Genomic DNA, 21906 nt, shown 5'->3' on the forward strand with positions numbered 1-21906 from the left:
CAAGACATTATTAAAAAAAAAAAAAAAAACTTTAAAAATATATATACTTTAGTTCCACAGGAAAGAGCAATCCATGCTATCACTTAATGTCAGGAAGAATATTTATCATTTTGAACTGAAAACAAAAATATACTGTCCTAAATAAGTGGTCTAACTTCTCTGGCAACAACAACTGCCCATCATGACACTGCCCTTTCTTCTCTTACTGTGGTAGTCTCAGACTGCAAAAGCACCGAGGTCGTAAAGCAACCTGGGGGAGGGGGACTCTAATTATTCATTATAAATAAGGTCACCTATATGAATCTTCAGTCTTCCCAGGTGGCTCAGTGGTAAATAATCCGTCTGCCAATGCAATGCAGGAGACACAGGTCGATCCTTGCGTCGGGAAGATCCTCTGGAGGAGGAAATGGCAACCCACTCCAGTATTCTTGCCTGGAAAATCCCATGGACAGAGGAATCTGATGGGCTACAATCCATGGGGTCGCACACAGTTGGACACGACTTAATGACTAAATGACAACAAAATGAATCTTCAGATACTGCTGAGTTCTAAGAGTAATGAATTTTGTAGCTAAGTTAGGGTCCTGGATAGAACAGGTATTTACTAGGTATTATCATCCACTCCCAAACACAATACCAAGTATTGCTTAATCTAGGTAGACTACTGTCACAAAATTTCCCTAAATTCCTACTACAAATGTACATCTGTGCTAGTCATCACACATTAACCTAGAAACTTGACGTGACTCCTGCCTCAAAGGGAACCAGATGTTCCTACAAAGACAGCAACATACAATTTATAAACAACCCTAAATTTTTATTCTGCTAGCTAGAAGGAAGACACTGAAAAAAGTGTTTTTTCTTGTTGAAGGGTATACAAGGCAAGGAGAGGAGGGAAAAAGAGAAAAATTTTCTGGAAGACTGAAAAACAACATCATTATTGTTGTATCTTCCAAACCTAAACAAAATAGACATCTGTAAGCCATTAGGTAACAAATTATTGTCAATATTAATCAGATTTTTTCAGTCCCGGATTAAGAAAATCACTGAAAAACCGACATTTAAATTTACCTAAAATTGAGTTTATGTGAATATGACAGGTTTTCTCCTGGAAAAAGAGAGAAATTCTGAACCTTCAAAGTAATTATAATTGGAGCTGAGGAACAATATGAAAAACATTTTGTTATTCAATCTAATGCCTTCCACATGTTAACTCCTAAAGTGATTTCTCCTTTTGAGATAAGGCAACCTCAGAGTGAAATGTTTTTCTATGCTTGACAAAGCAGATGCTTTTTGATGAACCTAGATTATTTTCCTTTAAAAATTAGTAGCAAAGTTATCAAGTCCTATAAATGATACTAAAGCCATCTCTTTTCAAAACAGACCACAGTACAAGTCACTTAACAGCATACCTCTTAAGGAGCTGGAAAAAAAGCTTAAATATAAATGCTCTACTGTATTAGTTATTAAGTCTAATTAATAATAGTGCCACATAGAAATGTCTTAAACCCTTCTCCATGCCTTTTTGAAGCTTAACACACTACAACAACTATACTAAAAAAAATTGACCAAATAAAATCCTTCGTCCTAAAACTCAGTGTCAATAATGACTGGCATGAGTAAAACTGCCACAAACAAAAACACACTAAAAGCTGGGACTTGTATCACTTTATTCTTGCCAAATCCTGAAACTGGTAGTATTTCTATGACTACTTTCTCTGACCCTGAAACATTCCAGTTATTTAAAAAAAAAAAAAACAACCTGGATATTATTTAGGAAGAATTACCTAAATTTCAAACAAAATCTAATCAAATAACTAATTAGCAATTATTATTTATAAAGGCACCTTTAATGTTTCACTGTAAGAATTAGGTCCTCAAATACAAAGAAAACTGTAGCTGGCAGTTACGAGACTCTTCCCTGTCATCAACAGAGCTCCCACTGCCACCCAACATCCAGCCACACCCCTGCCATTCTCTTCCAACTTACACACAGATAAGCCTAGTTCACTGGTCCGAGGGCCATTTCAAGTGTCTCTCTTCTCAACAGCAGTAGTTGGCCATCTCCTCAAGAAGGGACAAACACCCAGTGTGTTTATTTTTGTTTGGAGGGAAAGTGGAGTGGGGTACGCACTGTAGTGGCCACTACAGCAGCTTATTCGTTCAAAGAACAAAGCGCTCAGACACAAAATAAGCCCTTCCTTCTCCAATCACTAGGAAGCACTGCAAATCGACCACACTGTTTCCCATTGTCAAACATGATGCAAGTCAGACATCTAACCCATACTGCGCTCCCTGATGAACGCTTAGGCTGGTCTAACCCCTAACTTCCCTAGAACAGCAAGCGGGTCAGCTAGAGAAAAGATGTTCTTTCTGCCCAGAGCAGGGGTGGCAGGAAGAGGCAAACACTAGCTCAGGGCTTGAGTTCGCAACGCTTTCTGCCTCCTCAGATCCTTCAAAAGCCACTGCCGGCAGCCCCCATCTCACAGGACACCGTCAGTCTGTGGACAGACTTAAGATTTTTCCAATTTAAACAAAAAGCATCCAGAAATCAGCACCTAGTTAAGATTGGAAAAGGAAAATAGGTCAAATCAGTTTATAGAAAGATGTAAAATACTACAAGGCAATGCACCAAATTCATATCTAGTCATTTAGAGATTGTCACAGCCTTGAACTTCAGCCTTTCAGAAAATGAACTGTGCAATTCCTTAAAATGGTCTCAAATAAAACATACAGTATGTTTTGCATATTTTTTCTCACTCTTTTTAAAAGCAAACATTTCTACAACAAAAATATAATGAACACTATCCAGAGTTCCTTTACTGTTAGAAAGAAGCCACATGGGAAAATTTTTTCTCCAGCTGCTAAAAAGAAGCCTTTTAATTTATGTTTTCATATTTCTAGGACTAAGCTGGTTCACAGTTGAGAGAAATCCCTTAAGTGAGAAATGTAGGACAAGGAATAAAGTAGGTATAGTAACGATAAGTATGTGAGCTGGTTCCTTCATAATGCATTTTTAAGAAAACAATATAAGGTAAGTAATAGTCACAGAATGTATAAAGAAACAGTCCCCTAGTTATAATGGCCACTGTAATAAATTTAGCCAATTTCAATCAAACACAAGGGTGTCGTGAAACAGAGAGACTCCTCCCAACAGGAAGGGGCTTCCTTCTCAAAAAGCAGTGTTTTATTGGGAGTTCTTCACAAAATTAGAATACAATCTTGGTACATGAAAGCACTATTTCATGTACTTGGATGAACTAAATTACAACTGAAGAATTAATCCAGATAGAGAAGCATACATAAATATTTGCTGCTTGAACTAGAATCAAATAGCAAAGACCAAATTAACATCATCTATTAAACTCCTTCATAATATATCAAAACATAATTAGTTATAATGACCAAATCTAACATCTCTCTTCTATTATCTAGGGAGACCATACAATTTATCTTCCAAACTAGCAAGTTATTCTGGGACAGTCCATCAAAATAGGATGTATGGTCACTCTAAAAAGAAAATCATCTGCTATAGAAACCAAAGAATAAGTAAAACAATTCCTAAAGCCATCAGGGCTCCAAATCATAATCAACTCAATGAGGCATGTGGACTGAAAAAGAGTAGACAATGACTCTCAAAGTGACCAAACCATGATCTTTTTAGCTTTGGGCTCAAAAAGGACAATCTGAACAGGCAGAATCCAGTACTGTCAAAAGTAGGCTTGCCAAGTCTTGTGCATTTGCTGACCCAATGGTCTGATAAGGAATAAGTAACACCTAGGAAGTATGTCATCTTGCCCAGTGCAACAGACAGGTGTTCAGTGAATGTCACTTCACCATCTACAACTTGCATAGACTGGAAGTGGTGCTATAAGCCTCTTTCAAAGTAAACTGCCAACGATACCCCTGGCATTTTAGGAGCTTCTTGTGCTGTGCCTGCTACGTGCTCAGTTGCTCAGTCATGTCCGACTCTTGTGACCCCATAGGCTGTAGCCCACCAGGCTCCTCTGTCCATGGGATTCTCCAGACAAGAATACTGGAGTGGGCTGTCATTTCCTCCTCCAGTCCAACTCTTTAGGACCCCATAGACTGTAGCCCTACAGGCTGTTCTGTCCATGGAATTTTCTAGGCAAGAATACTGGAGTGGATTGCCATTGCCTTCTCCACAGGAACATCTTAGAATTTATTTATTGATAAAAGATGAAATAATGTATTAAATACGCAGTTCTCTCACAAATATTTTAAACTGACTCCCAACCACCTCATCAACTATTAGTGCCTATCTACAACACTTCATTCAAATAAAACTCACTCAAGTAAAACTCAAGGAAAAAAAAAAAAAAAACTCACTAAATTTATATAAAAATCTACTTTTCAGACATATTTTTCACCTTGACTCGAAGTCCAATAAACCCAATTCCACTAGTGGAACAGGTTAGTCGTCTTGGTATGTAAATGCTCGTAACAAGACCGTCTGTTGCCCAATCCCTGCTTACCTTAAAAACGTAGAGTTGGCTATAAGAGCAGTTTATCAGTGACACCAAAATGAAAGCTGAGTGCTTCTAATAGAACTTAGATCAATTCCAGCCTATTCAAAATTACAAGTGGAGCTGGAGATATTATCTGTAGTCATATAACAGTCCCTAAAACTTTTAAGGAGTCTGCCCTTAAATTTCTTTGGCAAAGTATTTCAACTATGCCTACAATCTCGCTGAGCTTTTCGAAGTATATAAGAAATGTTCGAAGCCCTGAATTAAACTCAAATGGCTTATTCTGAGGGTTCCTAGTCCCCGTGTCCCATCACAGGGGAGGGAGGTGAGGCGGAATGAGCAGGGATTAAAGCCCCACTCCAGCAGCCTCGACCAAGCAGAACTTTTCAGCCAAGTACTGGTGGGAAGGGGATTAGGAGGGATGGCTTCCCAGGTAAGTAAACTAATTCTTCAAATAAAATCTTCTTCATCTAGGAAAGTTCATAAACCATCAGACTTATCACTTCATCCATATACAAAAATCCCCTGAGATGTAGTCATTTTAATTTGTTTCTACCACTGCACAAGTGTGGCTCACAATGGCTCTTTTTGGTTTTGTTTGTTCTTCTAAAGAAGTCTCAGCAAATGAAGAAGGCCTTTTGGGTATGGGGGCAACTTTGAAACTACCACGGGTTTCAACCTTTATTGGATGATACTAGAACATGTGTATGGAGCAAACTCCAATAACCTATTTCTATGAGAGAAATGAAAACGTAAAATAACAGAGCTGTAGTGCCTATGGTACCGTATCATGTAATCCCAACGACTAAACATTGGTGTTAACTTTGAATGAGGAAGAATTCAAAAGGCTCAGCGCGGTTTGCTTATAAAAGATTGATTATCATGTTAGTTATACATAATGGAGATTAAAAAATAAAACCTTGGCACTAAGTCCTGACACCTTGCAGGTATTGTGCTTAAAGTGCTTTCTGCATTACTTTAATCCTCACAATAATTGTAGGAGAAGTACAATTATTATGATGTTACACACAAGAAAACTGAAACCAGTGAGGTAGTGTAACACCCCAAGATACAGTTATTTGTGTTTACATCTGGATTTGTACTCCCATCTGTGTCTAAACTGCTTCTTCACTTAATCACCACACAATACTACCTTTAATGAAAAGGGCAATTTAATAACAGAAACAATATTAATAAAAGATCGTTCAACATCATCATCAAAAAGTTTTAAAATTTTTGAGCTTGCAGAGAAAACACCTGAGATGTATAAATAACAAATGTTAACAGAAGAGACTGCAAAAAGTACATAGGATAAAGTCCAACTTAAATATCTATGTATAATCATACGTGATGGATATATGTACAAAGAAAATAAAGAGATTAAAACAAAAATAAGTCCCAGGTACAGGCTTCCTATATAAGTACAAACATGCAGATCAGAAAATCCAGCTAGAAGACCAAGGTTTAACCAGTTTCTCATCCAAGACGAAGGCTTTTGCTTCCATTTTTTTCAGCGTTAAAATTAAAAAATTAAGTCTCAAAGTCTATTCTACACCTGACCTTGTTACCATGGCTATATGAGTCTCAGTCATCCTTTCTTCTGCTAACTTCCTTCCTCTGCTAACCTCCATCTTTAAGACATTAGACTGAAAGAGTCAGCTCTATGATCTATAAACATGAGTTCTCATAGTAAAACCTAAGGACCACTTTTCTTACTGAATGAACTGTTTGTAACCACCTATCCTTTTCTCGGAGTACGCACAATTTGGCTCATCAACTCTGAAACTATTCCACTGAATTCTTCCTCATCTCAGAGAATGTCAATTCCATCCTTACTATTATTGCTCCAGTCAAAAATTAACAGTGATCCTTGAAGGCTTGGGCTTTCCTTGTGGCTCAGACGGTAGGTAAAGAATCCACCTGCAATGGAGGTGATCCAGGTTCAATCCCTGGGTTGGGGAGATCCCCTGGAGAAGGGAAAGGCTCCCCACTCCAGTATTCTGGCCTGGAGAATCCTATGAACTGCAAAGACCATGGGGTTGCGAAGTTGGACATGACTGAGTCACTTTCACTTGAAGGCTTGCTCACTTTCCCTCCACCCACACACAATCAATCATCAGCAAAATCTGCTGGCTTTATCTCAAAAATATACCCACAATCAGAACATATAATCTCAACTGCTAGCACCCTGACCATTTCCCTAATCATCTCCATCTCTCCTTATCCTGATTTATTTTTTCCCCCACAGCACGCAACACCTTCTAACATACTTTAATAAATCTTCCTTATGTATACTGTCACCTCACTACCAGAATGTAAATTCCAAGAGGGCAGAGGCTAGTTTCTCAGGTTCACAGATGTGGCTGGTCTGTCTAGATCATTATCTTACACACTACAAGGCTCAAATGTTTGTTGAATGAATCCAATATTAATGAGTAAGCACCTGATCAAGAGTATTAAACTTCCAATAGTCTATACAGTCATCAACAACTGGGTTTTAAAGCAGTATAAGAAGGTAGATTAAAAGGCCAAGAAGTAGGTCAGCATTTCCTCCCTGAGGAAAGTGATTTGCAATCTCAAACAGCAGTGGTTGAGAGTGTACAGAATGACAAGGTAAATCAGACTAGGCAAGCATGCTGCCCTTTGTTCCGATAAAAACCTCAATAGGCCATGACACAATAGAAACCTGTCTGGAGCCACCATCTCATCTATCTACCTACATTCCTTCACTGTGCTAACTCCACTTCAGAACGTGTCCCAGATCTCACCTCTGCAATCATCAACAGCCGCTTCACCGTGAGCAGTGACACGTGCTTCGTGTGTTACAGCTGTTTCCATGCTGGTGTGGGCAAGCAGCACCTCCCTCAGCTCCCTCGACACAGGCCCCAGCGTCCTGCTGATGTCAACACAGGAAGAATCTTTCCCATCTCTGCCTCTCCACTAACACCTGAAGAGTTCATTAAAAACTTACTTTAATAACTGCTACTGCTACTGCTGCTAAATCACTTCAGTCCTGTCCGACTCTGTGCGACCCCATAGACAGCAGCCCACCAGGCTCCCATCCCTGGGATTCTCCAGCAAGAACACTGGAGTGGGTTGCCATGGCCTTCTCCAATGCATGAAAGTGAAAAGTCAAAGTGAAGTCGCTCAGTCGTATCCGACTCTTAGCGACCCCATGGACTGCAGCCTACCAGGCTCCTCCATCCATGGGATTTTCCAGGCAAGAGTACTGGAGTGGGGTGCCATTGCCTTCTCCGACTTTAATAACTAGCACTTCCCAACTCGAGTGCCAGGCACCACTTTTATACAACATGCACCAGATCATTTAATCCTCACAAGAGGTAGGCATGATGACTGCTCCCAATTTACAGATGAGAAAATTTGAGGACGTATTAAAAGAATTACTAAGGAAGTCCAGAACCATCCTCTGCGAAGTAAAGATGAAGAATGTATCCTTTCACAACACTCCCCAGGAAGATATACGTAAAAAGTAGAAATAAATACAACTCAGAAAAAAAAAAATCTGCTAATCAATTCAGAGGAAATGAGGCCATCTGAGAATCATCTTCTGTAATCCCTAATGAAATAATGTTCTGAGGCAATGGTTATGGTTGATGCTAAAAGGTGAAAATGTCTGATGGGGACTTCAGAACAGATGGATGAAGTTGACAACAGCTGCCTTCTGACATGATGCTATACCCCAGAACTCTTGCAAAAACATCAAGTAAATACAACCTGTCGACTCTGCTGGGATTCAGATTTAAGCAAGTCAATTGTAGTGACACATCTCAGACAATTTAGGACATTTGTATATGGATATCACATGTTAAGGAATTATAGTTGGGTGGCAAAAAGGCACTGTTTTTTGTTTGTTTTTAAGCCCTTACCTTTTAGATATATACTAAATATTTACAGGTGAATTTTTGTATCTGCATTTGCTTTGAAGGACTCCAGCAAAAACTGATTTAGTATGTGCATGCACATACACACGTGTGTGTGTGAGTTGCTCAGTTGTGTCCAACTCTTTGTAACCCCAACTGATTCAGAATTATCAATAAATGCTAAATCCAATGGAAGACTGCTGGAGAGAAGAATATTCAGCATCAAGTTTGTCACTCCATAAACCACTTAATAATTTCTAAAGGAAAAAAAGTACATTAATAATGGAACAATCTGGTGGATATCACCCTAACCAAATGATTGCATGACATCCCCAAGAGTGGGACAAACTGACCTGTCTCCTGGTATAATACATTGGTATCCCTGTGTAATATTCCTGCCAAAAATGTTTAATCTATCTCTAATCATGAGAAAGCAACTAGACAAATTCAAATCGAGGGACTCTCCAGACCAGAGGTCCTGGACTCTTCAAACTAACAATGTCTTTAATGACAAAGAACGGTTCAAGATCTGTTCAAGATCAAGGAGACTACATAACAACCAAATGCATGAACCCTGATTGAATACTGAATTAAAGAACTAAAGGCTAACACTGGAATAAGGTAACCTTGAACACAAACTGAACATTCTGCAATTGCATTGCAGTAATGTCAAACCTGAATGTAATGGTCATGCTATGGTTAGAAAGTCCTTATTCCTAAGAAAGGCATGACAACAATACCTGCAACAAATGGTACAGATAAAGAGCCAATAGGGCAAATTTTAATCCCCAGTGACCTAGGGGAAAGGCATACAAGTGTTAACTGAATGGTTCTTATAACTCTTCTAAAGGTGTAAAATTTTCAGATGAAAAAATATAAAGTACTCCAGCAAAAAATAAACGAATAAAAGGAAGGGGTGGTGGAGATAAAGCAAGAATGGTAAACATTGATAACTGTTGAAGCTGGGTGACAGGTACAATACAGAGATTCGTTAAACGAGTTACTTCTGTTACTTCTGTGTATGCTCGAGCCCACGTCTTAATTCTCACTTCTACAAAACGGAAAAAAACATGTACTTCAAGTCAACATCATCAAGACAGATTACTAATCAAGGTAGATTACTAGGTAAAAGTCCTGTGGGAAAGAAGCAAGCATTAAACAACCATCATATACAGTCAATTCTTTCGGGAAAGGCTTGGAGATAACCTATAAAAGAGAAGCCTGCTAGACTGAATGCATGTTAATATAATCACCCCAACATGTCTGCACTCATCTCTGCTCTTCTGCCCACAGCTAGTGGCCAAGGCTCGCTAAAGTCTCAACCTTGCCTGAGCACTATAACAAAAATACATTACGCCACATTTTGTCCCTTCATCTTGATGTTTCTCTTCACAGCATCTACTAGTCTGTCTCCCTCATTAGAATGTAAGCTCCAGGAAAGCTGGAACTTTTTCCTATAGTTTACAACACAGGGTAGTGGTAGGCACTCAAAATAGATGTGAAACACTTCCTTCAGTCTAAAGTGACTTTTTAGCTCTAATACTATTACAGTGGATGCAGTGATCAAAAGTTTAGCTTCTAGCTTTGAGACTGCCTTTAGGATCCTAACTTGGCACCTTACTGAGCTGTGTGGTCCCGGGTACCTTTCTGCTTCAGTGTTTTCATGTGTAAAATGGAGAATACACACACACACACACACACACACGCGCATATAATACACACACACACACAATACACACCCCTTGCTTAAACCAGCCACTGAGGATTAGGTATTACAAGCCGTAAGTTTTATAGATGTGGGACATCCAACCATGTCAACTTGTGGTGGTTTACCTTCATGTTTTCCATCTTATCTTACTTGGTTCCAATTTTATGTTCCTAGAAAAACTGTTCCTAGAAGAAGAGAGGCCAAGAAGTTTCTCATTTTTCCATGAGACTGAGGCCAGAAAATGTAAACACAAGAGTCTTCCTGGTAAACCAGATTCTAACTCCCAGGAGGCCAAGTCATAAAACAGAAGATCCTGAAATTGGGATGATTCCTCAGGCAGATGCTTTTGGTTAGAAAACTTTTAAATCTTCTAATCTTCTCAAAGGTTTGGGGAATACAGGATTTTCAAGAAATAAACAACAGGACCATAAACAGGCTAACGGTTTTTGGAAGGAATGGTCGAGATTATGCCCTGAACAGAACCTAAGAAGTGAACATAAAACTGAGGCATGGTTTTGTAGATTACAAATCCAGCTGATTTTTCTCTTACATTTCAAAGACAGAACAAGTAAAATACAGAGAAATAAGATCAGAAATGCTTTCCTTGGATGTCAGAAGGCAGGAGATCTTGAAATTGTAAGTATCCAATTATTTTATCCAAATCAGGTAAAATATTTAATAAAGGAAAGGGTATTAGGAGGAATTTCTTCACTTTAATCTTCTTAAACTGGATTTGCACAAACTCCTGGTCCTCAGTCTACACATAAGAACGCATTCCTGAAACCAATCAGGCTACGAGAGTCAACGTTACAAAACTGCACTCTCGTGTCACTGCCAACAAAACAGAAAACAAACAGTATACCAGCACAAAGAATGAGAATCAGAACCACCTACTACTGGGTCATAGATTTACCTTGGTTGAAGCCAACTTTTTTAAAACGACACTTAAGTACACCTTCCCTGTAATATGTGCCTGACAAAGATCCTACCTCCAAACTTAGTTGACCACCACACAGCCAAGGTGTTCTCGTACTAAACTGCTGCTGCTGCTAAGTCGCTTCAGTCGTGTCCGACTCTGTGCAACCCCATAGACGGCAGCCCGCCAGACTCAGAGCAATCTGGCTGTTATAGCTGCCCTTGGGTTTCCACACCTGACAAAATCAAAGCATTTTAATAGCCAAGGAGACATTTTAAACACTGAAGTCTAAACAAAGTTACAAAACCAGGAATTTTTTATTTTTTTTGGCTGCACCACGGGGCTTATAGGATCTTCACACTCGGCAGTGATAGCTCAGAGTCCTAACAACTGGACCACCAGGGAATTCAAAACCAGGAATTCTTGATGCTAGGGCACAGACAGGCAAATGCCAGTTTATGAGCATTGAGTGCTTCAGATGGAGGTTTTAAGAAGCCTCTGCTTTCACTTGCGATTCCATTTTTAAGCTCTCATCCATGTCAATCTCTACTGAAATGTTCCCAAAGTGGGTAGGGATTCCCTTAACTAGGGCACTGTAATCGTAATAAAAATGATGAGGGAGATGAGTGGGAACAAGTCAATTGTACCCTGGACTTGAAAGGTAGGGAAGAACAAACTGGACCCAAGTTTATCTGCAATCTGCTGTAGAGTACCTGGAGTGGGAGTGGGGAAGCAACAGTCAGGGTAATGACTTGGTTTCCGTTCTATGGAAACATGAAGCCTGGCCAAAAATTGTAATGTCACATCATCCCCTTGATCTACACTCTGACTAGAGGAACACCTAATTTTTTTTCATAGTAATACTATATTCCAAGGATCATGTGTCATATAAGCTAACGTGAATTTCATAGACATACCCTGAGGAAAAATGTCATCTTCTAGATAAAGCAGACTCTTTCAAGAAGCATTATTTCAAACCTGTAGGACTTCAGTACAGCAGTTGTAAACCAAACTGTACTAAGGCATCCTTAAAATAAGCAATCACCCAGATGTCTAAAGACAAAGTGGACTATGAATACCAATTTCTGACAGTTCATACTAAGTCATACCTCAGTCTTTGTGTGACTCTCTGAAGTCTGTACACTTGGCCTAAATGGGCATACATAATCCACTAGTCCAAATAAACTGATACTCCTTTTAAAGACCTGGATGTGTTTGCCATTTACTATTAGTCCTATTGTAAATCAATGGTCAATTAACTAGATGGGTTCTGCCAATGTGAGCAGCAATTTCTGTAAGCTAAATGCTGAAAGAGGTCCAAAGGCAATTAAGGATGTCTTTAAAGAACATCTAAAACCCATTATCTAAATCAGAAATTACAAGATGTTAGCCAAACCTGACCAACAGATACATTTCCTTAGATCCATGGTGCTTCAATACCATGGTGCAAACATCTAAAAATGTAACAAAGACAAAAAGTAACCCCAAAAAATCAACTTCCTGTAGTATCTGGAGTTTTGGCTAAGAATAGGATAGATAAAGACAAGCTGGCAAAACCAGGCCCGCACTCCCCATGGCAATAACACACAGTGGTAGTAGGCGCCAGCACCACCAGCATGAGCGAGCACGCACGTGCACGTACGCACACACACCCCTGTAGCAGCTCCACCATTTTGCCACAGGCCCACTAACTCCTTTCAGTCTCTGAATTACAACATCACAAACTCCAACAAAATAATCTAAGGCTAATTCATACTTACCAGTTTTAACACACCGAAGTCACGAGAATTCAATACATAACCTTTCTATTCCTCAGACAACTTTGTTAACAGTTTTCATTGACTCATGAACATATTTACTTCACACTGCCATCTCCAAACACAATGAAAATGATTTTAAAATTACCAGCATTACTATTCAACCTTCTTGGTCACATTCTTATCTCTTCATCCACTATTATACACTCACACACATTTCTCAAATCTGCTTAATAAGTGTTCAATATTTTGTATCATCCAGTATCTCATTATGGAGCTTCAGAGTAAAATAATCCAGTACAAAGAAAGTCACAAATTAAGTCTGAAACAAAGTTGGGCTTAAGAGGCTGACAGTTAAATATACATCAAAATAAAATGTGCATTCTCTTGTAAATGGTCTTGAAGATTTGGATCATAGGTACCTCTGGCTTACAAGATAATTATTTAAAATTCAATCATGTTAATGATATATATACATTCCAGCAACATATGCTATAATGCAAAATACTTTTAGTTCTTTTATAAAAATAAAGTCTGTACCAATAGGAATGGGAAAAAAAAAACTTTTAAAAAATCAACTATTAAATGGAAAGATGTAGTCTTATAATACATTGCTCCATCAAAAATTAAAAGTTAAAAAAGTAAATGAAAAGAAAAATACTAACTGAAGGTATCACATGGCAACAGAAATCGATTAGGCTATGATCCACCAGCTCCATGCATCGATTCTACTGAAACAGGGTCATTCCTGAAGTTTCAGCAGCAATTCAGCAAATAGCAATCAAAATTTACTTGAAGATTAAGATACTAAGCTTTCCCCTCACCTGCCTCAAATCATTTTGACACTTACAAGCCTATCTAAAGTAATTCTTTTCTTTAGATTTTCTTCACTTTCTCCAACCTTTTCTTCACTTAAAATACACGTAAGTCTAACTAAGTACAAGGTCAGATGAGAGACAGAGATGAACACAAAGTCCAGCTTCAAATAGTTTAGTTCTTGATGAGGAATCCCACCCAGTGCATTCAGCCTGGCAAAGGCTGGCAGCTGCTGAATCAATGCTGCACATCTGTCTGACAGAAAGGCTGTTCCATGTGGTGGAGTTCATTCACTGGACCCCTCACATACATTCTACATTTCACGGAGGCAAAAGCTCAGCCTTACTTAATCAGCATGCAAGCTATCAGGAAGCATGGCTCATGTTCACTTCTAAAACTTTCACGTTCAATTCAAAAACTTCTGAGCAAGTGCTATATGTCAGGTTTGACTCAAGTCTTGGATTCTGGTAACTTACACATTAACAAAATTTATCTTCTGGAGTCTCTTCATTAATAAAGTGGGAATAATGGAAAATTACACAGTAAAGTTTAATACCTTACCTGAGAGAACAAAGGTACCTTAATGACACACTGAACACCTACTGCCTCCAAGGTTATGTTACCAACTTATCTTCAAAGACCCTCCAACTGACGGATCACTCCCATTTCACAGACAGAAATGAGGATCCAAGAGGGTTACGATTCCTTGTAGGCAGGTGCCAGGAACCAAACCCAGGTTCATTGTCTCTAAAGTTCTTTCTGCTGCCTCAGTGTCAGTTCTTTGTTTATTCCAACATAACACAACCAGGACCTTCATTTCAGACCTTTTGCTCTTCTATTCATTGAGAAAACAAAAACTGGAGCACTGACTAAAGTGGAAGCGTCTGTATCCAAAACAATCATACACAAAAGTATTAAGTAAAAAAGGGATTAAAGCTGCAAGAGGAAATTCTTAAAAAATCATACATACCTTAAACATTTTACCTACATTTAACATATAAGTGTATTTCCCAATCTTAGTATGGGGCCAAGCCCTTGAGAGAACGGGACTGATGACGTAGAGCTCCTTGCTGAAGTTCCTTCTGCTTGATCTAAAGCATTATCTATAAATCCATCATCTACCATCTCCATTCCAGTTGCACCAAAGTGCAAAGCTTTAAGGAGTCCTTGTAACGCAGTCTACATACAGAATCATCCTGGACTATTGTTATCTTCTCTCCAACACTTTATGACAGCTATTCTACAGCCATTATTTTAGGGACTCACCTTCAGCATGTTTTTCCAAAGAATCCAACTTGGTTTTCGGGAGAGGAAAAAAAAGTTTGTACTCATTTAATCAGTTTACATATTTAAATTATTATAAGGGCAAGACTACCTGCCATGAAATAGTCGTGGAAACCAACACAACTTCTGGTAAGCATACAACTCCCTCAGTGCAACATGCACTGCTCTGAAAGCAACTTCCTAGCACCAGAGGTCAGCATGCTGTCTCATAGTCAAGAACTGCTTTAGACTGATGAGAACAGGAAACCCCAAGGCAGCTAAATAAGCATCAACCTTGTGGGTAAAGCAGAGCAGACATGAAACAGACCTGTCCCTCAAGCACATGTACCCTACCAAAGGGGATATGAAACATTCACCAATAAACTGTAACACTAACGAGAAAGCTGTCCACGAGATAAGACACAGAAACACACCGTCCAAGTTCAAAAGAAAGATCACAATTCCTAACAGTGCAGGTCCACAGTATTTGTTTCATATACCAACTGAGTCAAAATGAACTTGAGGTATGTTTTCTTGGAGACGATCATTCCAAGAAAAGCAGTGTCACACAAGCACCAAAGGAAATCAAAGGGAATGATATTTACAGGGATATACAGCAATTTTCTTCACTCAGTACTGTACAAAAATGGAGATGGAAGAAATTAAAAGATGAGGTTAAAATAAAAGACTGGAGTCGTATTACAGGTGGCCTTGGATGTCAGGCTTCATTCCGAATATCTGTGAGAAAGAGCAGATTTCTGAACGTGCTGTAATTTGGCAATGGTGTTGACACAATCAACTGATATGGGAAGGTGATGAAGTAATCAAAAAGGCATCACTACACAATGCTTTGTAACAATGGTTTGTATTATTTCCCTAAAAATGCATCCCAATTTAACTTTCAAAGTATTTCAAGAACTTGTATCTCTGCACCCCAGAAAGCATATTTATAGGCATGGATTACCCTCCCCTCAGCAGTATGAGATCGTCTAAGAAACTGCAAGAATCCAAGCAAGAAACCTAAGTAGCTCAGCTAGAGCAGAGAAGACTATATGGGAATGAGACTGCAGGAACAAAGAGTTGGATTGGTTTAGTCCCGTGTGACAGAAAACAGGAGCCACAAACAGAAACAACTCAGGCAAGTTTGGGGGTAGGCGACTCATTAAGTTTGAACCAAACCAAGTTAGCAGTGCCATGGGAATATACCAGCACAGAAAAGCACAAAATGCCAGAGTTCTTGGCTTGTTACCAAAGAAAGGCAAACCATATGAAGGTCAAACCATAGGAAGGCAAAGGTACAGTATAGAAAGAGGAGGGAAAGGAAGGGATCAAAGCAGAAATCTCAGGATATAGCACCGTAGGAAGTTAAGACAAATGGTGAACCTAGGAAATTATAACTGTTTCCTCTAAAGCAGGGGTCAGCAAACTTTTTTGTTGTTGTTGTAAAGGACCAGATAATAAATATAAACAAATGAATATGGTTATGTTCCAACACACCTGTATTTATGGACTCTGATATTTGAATTTCATGTAACTTCCATAAAAACTTTTAATTTTTTCCCAACTACTTAAAAATGTAAAATCCTTCCTTAATCCCACAGGCCACACAATGCAGGCAACAGGTTGGATTTGGCCTGTGAGCCATACAGTTCGCCAACTGCTATTTGGAGCACAAGAAGGATATCAGGACTGGATTAACTGTCTTTTTCCAAACTTCTGACGGTAGTTTTCCCTTCAGATAAATTGGTAACTTACCAGATATTCATTAAATGTTAATGACTTCTTTAAATCTGACTAATTCCTTCAATTTGATTTCCCTGAGAAAGATTAACTACATGTGTTGGCAAACAGTCCCTGTTGGTTTAGAATTGCCGTCCACTGAACAGATGCATTCCTCATGATGAACAGATAAATCCTACCTGTACTACAAATACAATGAAGGTACTAGATGAAAAACATTACTCTAGAATTTCTTCATTGCTTTCCAACTTAAGTTTTCCTTAGAGTGATTTTATAATCTAAAGGTTGAGAAGCTTCAATGGTAGTCTGCATTGTGATTTTGAAAGGCAATAAATATCTGCTTTGAATGTGCGAGTCACAAAGAAAAAAAACAAAGTTTAGTACAGAAAGTCAACTTATGACCAGCAGTCTTCACACATACAAACCATGTTTGTTGAGGAAGGCTTCCTCAGCCCCCAGCCACTCCTTGTACCTTAGCTGTAGCTCAGGGGCGGGGACAGCATTCCTTCTTCAATCGCTTGCTGCAGCAATGAGCTGGAACCCAAGAAAATTTTAGTACCAAGTCAAAGTATGACACTGCTTGCCCACAAGGCTCAGTTCTTTCCTTACTGGGTAACTGTTTTAAGTGATCTGATTGCAAGTAGACAAAGCACGAAGGCTGGTTACTGAAGATAAAGATACAAGCTAAGCTGTTAAGGGCAGACTGGTGAGGAGGAAAAAAAAAAAAAAAAGACCAGTCATCTGACAACTAGAACAAGGATGTTTCCATTTGAACTTCTGTCTGCCACCACCTGACAGCAAAAATACCACTAGTTCCTAGTTATCAAATATTGCCAAGCAAGCCAAGCTACAATGACCTACGGTTGGCCACTCTCATAGTGAGTTCCCAGTTAGACCCTATGCCTCCAGAAAGTATCTAAAATGCTAACAGTTTGCGGAAACTACTTTCACAAGACACTAAACTTGGGGTGCTGCTGCTGCTAAGTCGCTTCAGTCGTGTCCAACTCTGTGCGACCCCATGGACTGCAGCCTACCAGGCTCCTCCGTCCATGGGATTTTTCAGGCAAGAGTACTGGAGTGGGGTGCCATTGCCTTCTCCTAAACTTGGAGTATAACTCTAGAATACACTTTTGCCAGGTCTTCTAATCAAAAAAGCTTGACTGAAGAAAAATATGACAAACTCTTCCCTGCATTATCAGAAAACCTATTGCTTTGTTCAATTATAGAAACTAGAATATAATTATACTTCTATTTCTAAATGTATAAAACCTAAGTCATAAACTCGGCACGTCATAAACTCTTTACTTGCAAAGAACTATTTCAATGGGCTACCTTAAAATTTAAAATATAATCTTTCAATGAAATATGAAAGATAGTGAACATAAAATAACTTGTGAAATCTGTTTTAATAAAAAAGATTTTCAAAGTAGCCATCTGCTTTTACTTCTATTTGAAAAAATACACAAGAGGATATATAAATGCTATTTTATTGTACACACCTATATTTACTTACAACTAAACTAAGAATTAGAACTAATTATTGTTTAAACCATTAGCCTTTAATTCTTCATGGAAAAATTCCTGAGTAGCAATGAGAAGAGTTCAGGAAAAAATATTTTCCCAGGGCTTTTACAACTCGAAATATTCCAACTGGTTATCATCCTTTGGGCAAACGTGATAACACATGTTAAGTGTTCCTAAACTAAGTAACCAAAAAATATAAATGTTCTGCATAGATATCTTTTTAACCTCAAAATTCCTCTTCCTGAGCCTATCCCAAATGTACAAATTTTTCTACAAAGTTCAGTTTTTCAACACAGTACATGCCTTTAGTTAAAAAACTGTCGATTCATTCTTTTACCTAGCTTAAATGAAGTGCCAATCTTTTATATCAAATTTCAAAGTGAACTCAACAGACATAACCCATTTCTCAAACTCTCAAGAGAAGGGACCTCAGAAATCAAGAGTCATATCTCACCCACCGAAGTCAGGACCTCTCATCTCCTCTATCGACCTAAACTTTCCACAGCAAGAGGTCAGCGGGAACGTGGAGAGAAAAATCATCTCACAGGTAATTTGTTAATTTTTCAGTTGTTGAAAAATGTCTTCCAGAGGCTGGACTGAGACTGCTTGCAGTGTATGGTCTTTCCTCTGCAGCCATGTCCTTCCACACTACAGCCTTGAATACTGTGTTTGCAAGAAGTTAATGTAACTCTCACAATGCTAATCTATGATAAGCTTCTCAAAACCTTTTTATTCTGGAAACTCTGCTACATAATGGTCTAATACTGGTCTAAGCATCCATCTTCTCAAATGGCTTTAATCATGACCTTTAAAAGTCTAATTTCACCACGTCCATGACTTTACTGCATCAATTTTCAGAATTAAAGTTATCTACTTTTCACATCAGATTATGGAAATAAGACAACTTTATATATACATGTTTAATAAAACTCAAGCTAAATGGTACCTGCAAATAAATTTCTTCTTGGGAGGTCTGGCATCTACATTCCTAAGTGCACAGACTTGCAAGTGCAAAAAAAGCAGAGACCCATGCTGACTCCCAACTGCAAACAGAGAAAAGGCACTGAAACGTTTAAGTGACTAACATACAATTGAATATAGTTCAATAAGGATTCATTCTACCTACTACACCCTGAAATCTTCCAATGGGGACTCACAGAGAGACTGCTACAATGCAGTGGGGCTCCAACACAAGAAATGCTATGAAAGCCTCAACACAGTATCTGCCTGTTAAATTCAACACCTCTTCTATGCTCAATTTTAAGGACTCTGAGCTAGGGAGTCAAAGGAAATTCAAGAGTTGGGAGAAGGAAAAGTAATACACCCTAAAGAGAGGAGGAATACTCTTTAGGCCTATGGTGGTGGTTTAGTCACTAAGTCACGTCCAGCTCTTTTGCAACTGCATGGACTGTAGCCAACCAGGCTCAAACGCTCTTCAGGCCTATAGAATATCCCCCCCAAAAAAGAAACAGGAAAATCTCTCTGGGAATCTGTGAAAAGACTGCAAAAATTAGTCTCAATATCCGCATCTAAGAATTACCTAGAGTATTCCCTCCATTCCAAAATACATAAATGACTTGAGGGAGATGGAAATTAAATCATCAAAAAGGTACACCATAAGAGACATACACATTTCAGAATCTAAAAATATAAAAGATGTGTTACTTAAAATTGGGGAATTACATACAACACGCTACCTACAACAGAACCACAAAACTGCTGCATATTAGAAAGGTTTCCCTAAAGCCTGTCAAAGTTCATCGTCGCATTTTTCACTTATTTCCCCCAAAGTATTGATCTTATTTTAGAACTCAATTTTCCCAAATTGAAAGCAAGCAGAACTTGGAAGACAGGAAGTTTTATGTTTGTTACTCAAATTGACAACCTACTCAAAAGTAAGTTTTATGAATACAAAAAAGAGAGGGTTTTTTTTGTTGTTGTTTAATCTTACTTTATTTAGGTCAAGGATCTCTTCAACACAACTTCATCATCGTTACAATGTCCTTATCTGCAGCCATGGAGGCCTGCGCCTCCAGGCAGGAGTTCACCTTGATTATCTGCAAAGCACCCCCACATCACACTTGCCAGGATTTCAAGAAAGGTTAATTGAATTATTATTTTAAACTGCACTATGTAGCTTATGTGAAATAAAAATATGTGTGCTCCACACCACAGATGATTGAATAGTGGTTGTTACAGGATACCAAAAAAAAAAAGTATATAACATAATAAATACATTTAACATACTAGAAGCTCTGTGAACAAATGTACAGTACTTGGCAGCTATGCTAAAGATAAAGAGTTCTGAATTTTCATTTCAAAGGTTTATAGAATAAACAAACACTATACACTTTGACTCATGATACTTGCTTTCTCCCTAAAACAAGGTTAAAAGAAATTTCAATACATTTCCCAGGTTCTGATACCTCCTAAAACGGGTAAGTTAAAAGGAAGTTTTTTTTTAATTGTTCCTATTCTCTTTAAGCACTACATTTTAGAGGGAAGTGGGCCAAGAAAGCGGTAATACTTAAGAGGCTAAACAATGCAACCTTATCGTCTCCCAAATGCAGGAAGAACAAGCTTGAGGCCACAACAGCATGCCTGACCAGTCTCTCCAGACCTGATCCAGAGACACTGGTGCCTTCCCAGCTCATAGTGTGCCAAGAACGTAAAAATTTCCTAATGCTCTGGGATTGGTAGTTTTCCAATAGCCCCAAATTTAAGTACCACCTAACTTTCTAACAGCTCGTTTTCAAAACTGACCCGAAATATACAATGTGCCCAAGTCTCTGGCGCTGTTAAGAAGCTAGCTATGTTCCCAAAGTCCAAACATTAATTTTTGTTGTTGTTGTCGTTATCTATACCTGCAAGGGAAGGGGGGGAGGGGGGAGGAAAAAAAAAAGCATACACCACACGCTACATTACCAAATTCACAGAAGAATGGGGGTTTCGGCGACGGCTTGAGGAGCACCTGACCCAGAACAGAGAACGAAGAGCGGCTCCGGGCTGCGGGGTCCCTGTCCTCGGCCACACCATTCCCTGGAGTGGAAAGGGCTTGCAGGATCGCTTAGCATCCCTCCAAATCTGAAATCCCCTACCTCAAGAGCAATCAAAAGCAGGGCGGGGGGAAAGTGGGGAAGCCAAGTTTCTTCCGGAAGGCGCAAAAATAAAAAATAAATAAGGCACAACTTGGATGAATGAAAACTGGGCTAAGGGCACCCGGAGCAGGACTGCCGCTGAAGTCAGAAAAAGAGAAAGTCAAAGAATTTTTTTTTTTTTTTTTAACGTGAAAGCCGGTTCTACGCGACCGTGGTCCAGACACAACCGCGCGCGCGCGCACGCACGCACACACACACACACACACACACACACGCTTTGGAGAAGGTTTTATTGAGCACGGACGGTTCCGGGGCGGCCGGCGGGCGCTACAGTGGAAGGCGGGCGGGCGGGCGGGCGGCGGAGGCAGGCTGAGGCGAGTGGGCGGCGGCGGAGCGGGGCCGGCGACGAGGCAGCTTCGCGACGGCGGGCGCACGGGGGGCCCCGGGCTCCGGGCCCGCGCTGGCGCGTGTCCTCCCCGCGGACCTTCTCACTGGGATCCCGAGGGCCGGCCCGTCCCCCCACCTCCCGCCGCCCGCCCGCCCTCCCGCCCGGCGAGGCCGCGTGCGAGGCACACACCCTCCCGCGCCGGCACACCCCCGCCTCCCGCGCGCACGCGGCCTCGCCGGGCCGGCGGGGGCCTCCCTCCCTCCACAAGCGCCCCCTCAAGCGAGAACGCCCCCCGCCCCGGTCCCCCCGCCTCCCTCCTCAACCT

General features: G+C 39.8%; 2 protein-coding genes across 2 annotated transcripts in view; both read right to left on the bottom strand.

The window, feature by feature from the left end:
• The window catches only part of SLC5A3 (solute carrier family 5 member 3), a 33103-nt gene extending 11377 nt beyond the window's left edge, over window positions 1-21726 (bottom strand). The window contains exon 1 of the mRNA XM_005201100.5: window positions 294-21726. The gene's annotated coding sequence lies outside the window, so the exon portion shown is untranslated. The remainder of the gene's footprint in view (window positions 1-293) is intronic.
• MRPS6 (mitochondrial ribosomal protein S6) overlaps window positions 1-21906 on the bottom strand; it is a 64352-nt gene that overhangs the window by 42149 nt on the left and 297 nt on the right. The window lies entirely within an intron of this gene.

The sequence above is a fragment of the Bos taurus genome, chromosome 1 (genome assembly GCF_002263795.3).
Source record: "Bos taurus isolate L1 Dominette 01449 registration number 42190680 breed Hereford chromosome 1, ARS-UCD2.0, whole genome shotgun sequence".
Lineage (NCBI taxonomy): Eukaryota > Metazoa > Chordata > Mammalia > Artiodactyla > Bovidae > Bos > Bos taurus.